The sequence below is a fragment of the Amblyomma maculatum genome, unplaced genomic scaffold, assembly GCF_055883805.1.
Source record: "Amblyomma maculatum isolate TAMU_Amacu unplaced genomic scaffold, ASM5588380v1 scaffold_15, whole genome shotgun sequence".
Lineage (NCBI taxonomy): Eukaryota > Metazoa > Arthropoda > Arachnida > Ixodida > Ixodidae > Amblyomma > Amblyomma maculatum.
Genome location: NW_028146740.1, coordinates 5,955,628 through 5,965,399, shown reverse-complemented (window position 1 = coordinate 5,965,399; position 9,772 = coordinate 5,955,628).

Genomic DNA, 9,772 nt, shown 5'->3' with positions numbered 1-9,772 from the left:
ATTTGTATGTTTAGGAGAGAGGAAGACAGCGAAGAAGCATAAATAAAAGATGTCTTGCTCTAGGTCAACTGCCTTCTAGCCTAAAAATTTTGAATGCACTGATGAGCCTGTGGCCAACCAATAAATTATTTTGAAAGCAACATGTCTCTCTTAAACACACATTTGGTAACATTAGAGAATGCCCAAATGTAGTACAAAGTGGTGGTCCTTGTGGCACTGACAAACCTAGATTTTCTAGTTCCCGCGTTCTCCTTTACACGGCCTTGAAAAATAGTGGCTCATGGGGAATTGAAAAATCGAACGGTTTTATGCAAAACCTGCTTTGAAAGGCGGCCACTGTTTGCAGCATTTTGCAATCTCATTCAGAAGGAAGCCAACATAATCTGCAGTTAAGTAGACATGCATACAATAATATGTATATTATCCTTTGAAATGTACCAGACATTAACCAGTCATAACGCAGCGTGCTGAAAAGGTATGTATAGTAAAGCCTCCTTCGTTGATGATCATACCCATAGTTTGCTTGGAAACATCTACACTAGAACCTGCATGACGCTGAGTTAATTGGCCTGCTGGTTGAATATGCCATCAAAATGCTGGTAATACAATAAACTTCCTCGGTGCTAGGGTCAAGCCTTAAAATATAAAGTTGGGCTGGTTTAATTGTGAAATCTTTTGCTGCTCAATTCACTGCAGGCTAGAATGTAACAGGATTAAAGGGCAGCTGTCGACGTAAGGGCAGCCCACATTGTCACTGCATCTTATGTGTCCTAGTGCACATATCTACATACGGTGCATGTTTTGCTAGTAAACAATGTAACCACAGATTTACAAAGCTCCAAGAATGCTACACTGATGCTGCCCAAGTAGCTGCTTGTGTCGCTTAATATTGTGAAAGCCTTTTGATGGAATGAAAACTGCTTGGTGAATACTTATGCAGAGTGAGGTTGGTCAGGAGGGCAGGCGATATGTACACCTTCGCAATTTAATCACACAAGCACAGACTATATGATACTCATACAAATTGAAAAATATAAGGGAAGGAATTCAACTGAAGACTTCTCAGTTCGGCAGTCCAAACTTCTGCTACATGTGCTTTGGGCTGTGTGTGCTAGCCCGCTTGGAATCTGATCGCCCGAGCCAGGAAAATGGTGCAAACCCATATGAGCACCACTCCCAGTACTCTTTAACATGTACATTGAAGTGCAGGTGCATGGGATAAACCTTGGCTGCCACAATACACCTTGTTGGTTTGTTGGTTTTCCATGCTGAGGTAGCAGCGCAAAATGTGGACGGGAGCACAAGACGAGACGACGACGAGACATTGTGTCATCTTCTCATCTTGTGCTCCCATCCAGGTTTTGCGCTGTTACTTCAGAATATCACGTGCCTGCCCAATATCTACATAATTGTCACACGAACCACTTTGTGTCTATTTACAACTACTTGCACAACACCGTTGCCACCCACTGAGAACGAGCAGGTGAACAGCAGTTTTTCACGTGCATTCCGCTGCCATTAATCACAGATGCTATCACGCTACGGCTTCCCATATCACCCCACCCAACCTCTGTATGTTATGACTCAACCTTTGGTGCGGTTGCATGTTCTCTGGATACTGAAGAAATCCATGGTACCAATTAGTAGATTCAAGCAACTTAATCTGACATACATCTGGTGAGAATATTAGAACTATATCCATGTATACACAGATAACTCTGTATCACCACAAGCGTCACCTACAACTGTGGAGATGCCCGCTCAGAACACGACTCATTTTTTAGGGCATAATTCTCCACAAACCGCTGCTGAGCTTGCGGCCCCCTGGTAAGAGGCTTTCCACATCTGTGGGAAACCACTTCAGAAGTGGTGTGCATTCACAGTTTCAAAGCCTCCATTACAAATTTTCGGAAGTTTTCAACACCACACCCTTACCATGCCTTCGGCCTTTGGCACTACACGTCACCGAGTTCCTTATATCTGCTTGTGCTCAAGGCCACAAGATAGTGCTTTAGTGGATCCATGCACACTTGACAATTATATGCCATTATGCATGCTTTCTGCATAAACTGCACTTAAATGTGGTTTCACACACAAATATTTATACCCTATTGGGCAGGCGGACTGCCCAGAATGTTCCACATGTGACATTACGGAGACTGTGGAGCGTGTACTAGTGGTGTGTCCCAGTATATGCGTGCAAAACAATAACTCGAGTTACTTCTTTAAAGTGTTTTGGCAACAGACCTCTCTCAGAGGACTTACTGGCCGGTTGGCCAGAAATGGAAAGCTTTACTGTCAGTGCAGGCTTTCTGCTGCTTTTTGCATGACATTTGGACTTGACTCGTGACTGTGGTGCGAGTTACTATTCCTGTATATATTTTAATCAAGTCACGACCCTCTTTGTTCTTCTCTTTCTCTCTCCCTGTACAGAGTAGCAGGTCAGACATTAAACTTTTCAGCCAACCTATCCGCCTTTCCAACCAATACCACTTGCGTGAGTGCATTTCTCCTGGATGGTTGATCTGGTAATCACACCATCGTAATGCAAGGACATGGGGCGTATGAGCTTTTGAGGTGAACAATTCTTACCCTAGAAATGTATTTTTAAATGACGTGAAGGATTCTGAGCTCTGCTCAACATGATCCTCCTCTTTGGAGTCTAAGGCATCACATTCTATGGGTCTAGATGAGTGCTGTGGAAAGAATGTGATCAAAGTGGAACCAAGGGGCCTGTTCTACGTGGTACGGTATGCTTGTAGGGGCACCTGTTGTGCTGGCCTCACGGTATCGTTCAAAATAAAAAAAATACAAAATGCGCATATTACTGCTATGAGGGCAGTCTGGCAGGAAACAATCACATGTAACTTTCTGCGAGTCGAGTAGTTCTCCAATAGGCATATCTGTAAGGCTACAAATCACAACTACTTTTACTACTTATATCACGCGAACTTACCTCAGACCGCCTACACTTTGCTTTTGCCAATGCCAGCGGTTTTGCGTCGGTACGACGCATCGTTTGAGGTGCGCTTTCTTCGTATCCATGCCGAGGCTTCGAATGACGCCGAGGTTCATTTCGGACTTCCAGTAGAAAGTAGTACGAACACATGAACCCAATCGGTGGGCCAAAACTTCTGAAAGCGAACGTTTACTTTCATTTGGAGAAGTCGTGCTGCAATCTCGCGACGCACACGGTTGGCACAGCGAGCACTCAAACCCCCACAACACGCCTAAACCCAGAACTTAAGTTGTCAGGAAAAAGAGGCGAAGTCTGAGCACTGTAGAAGTTGTAAAAAGTATACTTCCTCCTTTTGTTTTTGTTTTTTTTTTTTTTGAGACAGGTTACGGAAGAGGCGTCGGGAAGGTGGGGAGCAAAGCTGCGACAACGCGTTGGGTGAAAGGGCCACCCAAGTACATTGTACCAACTTTTTTTTTTTTTCTGTTTCCGGCTTTGCTTGTAGTGCCATAGTTAGGCCATCGAGCCGAATTAAAGGAAGGGAAGCTCGACACGCTATTCTCAACCATGCAGCGCGGAGGCGAGCAATATACGAGTAGCGCCGCGGCGCCCGCTCCTGAAACACTCCACCCACCACACGGATTGAACGCACTTGTCGATTTCTTCGACCTGAATCCGTATTTACATCGTATCTTTAATGACGCCAAGATATCAAAAAAAAAATTATAGCAGCGGCCGCACAACCAAGTTGTACCGGTGGTATGAGACTGCTGAAGACGTTGTTGTGCTCCATCAAGAATGTTCACACGCACAAAAAAAAAAGAAAACAACAACACATAAGATTGGAACCATTGTCATTTGGAGTACCCGGCGGAGCGAGGTTAGTCGCCGTTACCGAAAACCTGAACATGAGCGTCACCTGTCGCTCTGTTCCAGCGCGCAGCGAGAAGCAGACATCACGCGTCCTCCGCCGCCGCCGCCGCCGACCGCGCTTCACGTGACAGTAACGAGGGACTGCCCTTGTTGAAGAAATGCGTTTGCGTGAGCGGGTAATTGATATACTATTTTTCATTTGCTAACTTTAACAGGAAACTAATATTTTATGGGAAATAATGATTATATCTGCGTTTCCAAACGGCTAAACATGACTTAGGCGAGTACTTCTGATTCCGGCCTACAGGGTCTCATGGTCGCTTCAGGAACGCAAAAATGCTGTGATTTCAGAATAACACTAAATTCAGAAGCAATATTTCGGCAAGATGTTTTGAAATCGGCATGCCTGATGTTTACTGAAGCAAGGAAAATTGCAACTAGGCAGCTACGTTTTCGTTTCACAACCCCTTTAAAAAGCGCCATTCCATCTGACCGGGCCAAGCAATAAATATAATGGTAGGTCATGCGATGCCCTAAGCTTGTATCGCTTTGCTTCGATATTCACCTGCGTCGGATTAAATGTTGTTTTGAAAGCAGTGATCGTATTATAGTTAGATGTGGACGATCCTGTACATCGCCAAGGGGACTCTGATAATTTTGGTAATTGGGAGTTCTTTACCGCACCGAGATTCGACAGCACACCGGCGCCTTGCGTCTTGCCTGCATTGAAACGCGTCCGCTGTGGCCGGGTCGAGCCCAGGCTCGATGTCTATGATGACACATTGATGCTACCAGAAAGTGAGCTGAATGTAGGTACCTTACCTCACTGTTTTAGCCTGCTGCCGTTTGATGCACGCGGCACAAAACCATAATAGTTTGGCCATTTAAGCTCCTTTACCCGAATTTAACCCATCATCCAGTGATATTGGTTTTTGTATTGGTTTTTCTCAAAAAAACGATAGAATATATAAATACGAGATATAATCACACCGTCACGCTTTAAGGGAAACGATGCAGAATCTAAACTTACACGGCTTCGCAATCTTTCCGTGTATACTTTCACACAGACAAAAGAAAGAATGTAAAACGCTATGAGAGTTACGCAAACATTGCGAAAGGGTCGCCAATGCTTCAATATCCGGTGGCACTTTGTTTTAAACGGCCTCTGGTGAAAAAAAAAATCGAGCAATTATTGCAACGCTGAGCATGGATTTCCAAATGCGACGCGTTTGACAAGGTATCTCTTGTAGTGCAGGAAATGGAACAAATGCCAGGCATCCGAATTATTTACCGGCGCAGTCAAGAACTCAAACAAGTGCACTTAATTAAAGAAGAGCGCTAATAACAATGCAAAAACGCACAGAAGGAAGGACGGACACGGGCGTTGACTAACAACTGAAGAAACCGGACAAAGGAAGAAGACACACGTAAGACAGGACGAGCGCTGACTACTAAGTTTATTGCACGTACACTCGAAGCACGTTTCATAGCTGTCACAATGGACCACGTGGGTACAATCACCCACTGCAAAGTTAGAGTGAACTCTTTCAGAACACGTTTTGCTTATCAACCTAGGCATTAACATGATGACGGGCACACTTAAATTATAGAAGATAATATCAAAACATTAATCTTAAAAAACGTTCGCAAGCAAAGCTGCAGTCATAAGTACTCCCAGAGGTGCATAAAATATCAGAAAAATGCGCCAACGCATAACGTGAATGAAACCGCATGTGCCCCTAAAATCAGGACTTGAGACGCACAGAAACTAAGACAATGGGGACAACAATAATGAACATGCTGTTAAAATGAGAATGCAAAAAGATGCTTGTAATGAGTCTAAAACCACACTTTCAGGCAGAAGGCAAGTCAATTGCTAAATAAAAATTTAATGAAAGCATCGTTGTCAGGCAAAAGGCCAGTCAACTGCTAAACACAAACAAAACAGTAACCCATGCCAAACAATTACAACTGCTAAGAGTTAAAACCATTAACAGATGAAGAAACGACAGACAGGTGACAATACAAGCACGACCAAACCGTGCTTCCAAAACACCACAAAAAAAACTACACAAACGGAAAAAATAAAACAACAAAGGCAAGCACATGCAAACAAAAATGGCCATACGCGTACACCGAAATGCCTCAGTTCAGTTCAGTCGTGTCCGACTCTTCAGGACCCTATGGACCATGTCACGCCATGCTTTCCGGTCTCTCACTATCTTCCTAACATCACATAACTTCATCTGCAGCGCCTCGAGGATACCATCTAACCATCGCGTTCGCTGCCGTACCCCTTCTCCGGCAACCCTCAACCTTTCCCAACATCAAAACTTTCTCCAGTGACTCCTCTCTTCTCATCAGATGGCAAAAGTAGCTGAGCTTTAACTTTAGACTTTGACCCTCCAATGAGCACTCAGGGTTTATGGTAGAAACTATTGACTGATTTGATCTTCTGGCAGTACAAGGAACTATCAAGAGTCTCCGCCAGCACCACAATTCAAACGCGTGAATTATTCAGCGGTCAGCCTTCTTCACAGTCCAACTCTCGCATCCATACATCACAACTGGAAAGACCATAGCACGATTTATACGGATCTTGGTTGGCAGACTAATGTCTCTGCTCTTTACTAGGCGGTCAAGGCTAACCATGGCTCTTTTTCTCAGAAGGAGGCGTCTCCTAATTTCATGTCTGCAGTCTGTGACAGCTTCCACTTCTTGTCCCTTAATGCTCCAGGACTTGATACGGCAAGATGCCATGATTTTTGTCTTTTTAATGTTCAGTTTAAGCCCAAACTTCTCACTCTCTTTTTGTACGCGTATCAGAAGTCTCGAGTTGCACTTCACTTTCTGCCATTAAAGTGGTATCATCCGCATATCTAAGGTTGTTGACACGTTTTCCAGCAATCTTCACTCCAGCTGAAGACTCGTCCAGACCGGCCTTCCTCATGATGCACTCTGCATATAGGTTAAACAGGCAGGGCGACAGTATGCAGCCTTGTCTCACTCCTTTCTCAATCGGAAACCAATCAGTAAGACCATGCCCAGTTCTGACTGTGGCCTCTTGCCCTTCATACAGATCCTTGAAGAGACAGATGAGGTGAATTGGAACTCCCATCTCTTGGAGAGCTTGCCACAATCTGCTGTGATCTATGCAGTCAAACGCTTTCGCATAATCAATGAAGCAGAAGTGGATGGGTTTCTGCAACTCTCTTGCTTTTTCCATGATCCAGCGAAGGTTGGCAATCTGGTCTCTAGTTCCTCTGCCCTTGCTGAACCCAGCTTGCACGTCTGGAAGCTGCCGATCCACAAACTGCTGCAGCCTACCTTGGAGGATTTTCAACATCACCTTGCTAGCATGCGAAATAAGCGCGATCGTGCGGTAATTGGAACAATCTTTGGCACTGCCTTTCTTTGGAATGAGGATGAAAACTGACCTCCTCCAATCCTGTGGCCACTGCAGGGTTGTTTACATCTTCTGACATAATGTATGCGGGATGTTAACAGAGTCATGGTTGAGGTTTTGAAGCTACTCAGCTGGAATGCCATCAATTCCACTAGCTTTGTTCTCAGCAAGGCTGGCTAAGGCCCATTCAACTTCACTCTTCAGGATGCCCGGCTCGAGATCAGTAATCACAACCGTCTTATTTGGGTTTGCACATCCGTGTCCTTTTTGTACGTGTCTTCTGTGCATTCCTGCCTCCTCTTCTTTATCTCTGGGGCTTCAGTGAGGTCCTTGCCTCGTTTGTCCTTTATCACGCCCAGCTTAGCACAGAAGATTCCTTTGATATCTTTGATTGTCTTATACAGAGCTCTTGTGTTGCTTAATTGGCTGTTGTCCTCAACTGCTTGACACTGTATGTTCAGGAAGGCATTCTTATCTCTCCTTGCTATATTCTGAAAATCCGCATTGATAACAATTGTATCTTTCGCTTTCCCCCATAACGTTTGCCACCCTCTTTTCCTCAGCTATTTGCAAAGCCTCTTCAGCTAACCAGTTTGGTTGCATTTCGTTTGCTTTGGAACTACCTTAGTAGCAACGTCTTGTATTATATCACGAACATCAGTCCATATCTCTTCAGTCTCTCTGTCTTCTAGATCTAATTATTGAAATTGATTCCTCACTTCCACAGCATATTCTGATGGAATTTGATCCAGATCATACCTGAAAGGCCTTCTAGTTTTGTGCATTTTCCTCAATCGAAGCCTAAATTTGGCAACAAGAAGCTGATGATCGGTGCCACAACCGGCCCCAGGCCTTGTTTTTACTGCCTGTATAGCGCTTCTCCATCCTACCGGCAAAGAATATAATCGATCTGATTATATTCTTGCAAAATGCCTAGCCGAAGTTAAAACGCAAAATCCTAGCACTCTCCAAGGGGGCCACTTCTTTCTTCTGAAGAGATATCGAAGGGGTGTTGATGTGTGCGTCCGCGGCCTTTTCAATGTAAAAACCTTCAATTACCTCTCTTTCTATTTTGCTTATTGCGGGTGCGAGAAATTTTGCGTCAGATAACAAAGGCTGACATTGATGGCCGGGTTGATTACAATGCTGTGCCATGTGGCTCCCAGTCTTATTTTTAACGTTCAGGGCATGTTCTGTAGCGGTTTGGTTAAAATACCGCCCCGTCTGGCCAATGTAAACATTGCCGAACGTTAGTGGGATCTGGTACAACACTCCTAGTGGCATTCGGTGTACTGTGTCAAATGCTTCACATCAAACTCGCCCTCCTCTGCCGGTTCACCATCGGGACTATTTTTCTAACTTATTAGGGGCAGAAAACACAACATTCACTCCGTACCTTCCTGCTACCCTCTTGATATTATGTGACAGCTTATGTATGTATGGAACAACTGCTTCATGTTTCTTTTCCTTAGCCTGTAGTCTTATTGCACTTTGCTTTACATTCTGTAAAAGCGCTTCGCACAAGCCTGATATAAGATTAGTCAGCTGAATTAAGTCTTTCAATCTGGCGATTAAGGCTAGACTCAGACATGTGCTCACAACCCATTAGTCAGCGCAACCTGAAGCGTACCGGTTACAACTGCCCGCTTAACCAGCTTCGAATGCGCGCTGGCATAAGGCAGCAAACCTTTCTTCGATCTCACATTGTATGACCACCACACGGGGGCGCCATTAAACACTGTGTTTATTGGCGCCCAGTGTGCTGGAAAAACTTCCTTGAATGCTCGAAATAACGGCTTTAAATATTCTTTTTTTTCCAAGGACAGTTATTTATTTTTTTTTTTTATTCAAATACCTCACGGGCTGCGATTGGAGTATTATGTGAGGGGGGTTACATAACTGGGCTGCGAAACAGAAGCATGTAGAAGATGGTTATTTTAACATCATTATGTTCAAAACGTTAACATTATACAATGGCAAACACAAGAAAAGAGAACAAAATTTGAAAAGCACACTATAGAACACACTTCAGTAACAGCACACTTCAGAACAAAATGTTGCGTATTTTTTCTTTGAAAATAACATAATCTGAGTGAACAATGTTATCAGGAAGACTATTCCAATAAATGATGGCACGGGGCAGGGCTGATGAGTTGAATGCAGTGGTTCTTCCCGAAAGGCGTTTAAAACTGAAGTGATTATGCAATCGGAGGGATGTGCGGGCCGGTTTTGTGAGAGGTAGTGGGAAGGAATGACGGCTATACCTAATGGAACAAATTTAACAGCGAGACTGTTGCCCAGAAGTCTGTATTAATTTTTGAAAAGTGCCTGCAAATGTTATGAATTTGAGTTTGTTTATATGCTTGTATTTCGTTCTCCTCCCACCCTTCGCAGGATATATAAATAAATAAATAAAATAAATTAATAAATGTTATGTCTCAAAGAATTATTAGTTCTTTTTTCACAGAAACACAAGGAAGGCATGCTTACATATTTCTTGTTTGCCAGGTGAGTTTCAAGAGCCCAAGTAATTTCCC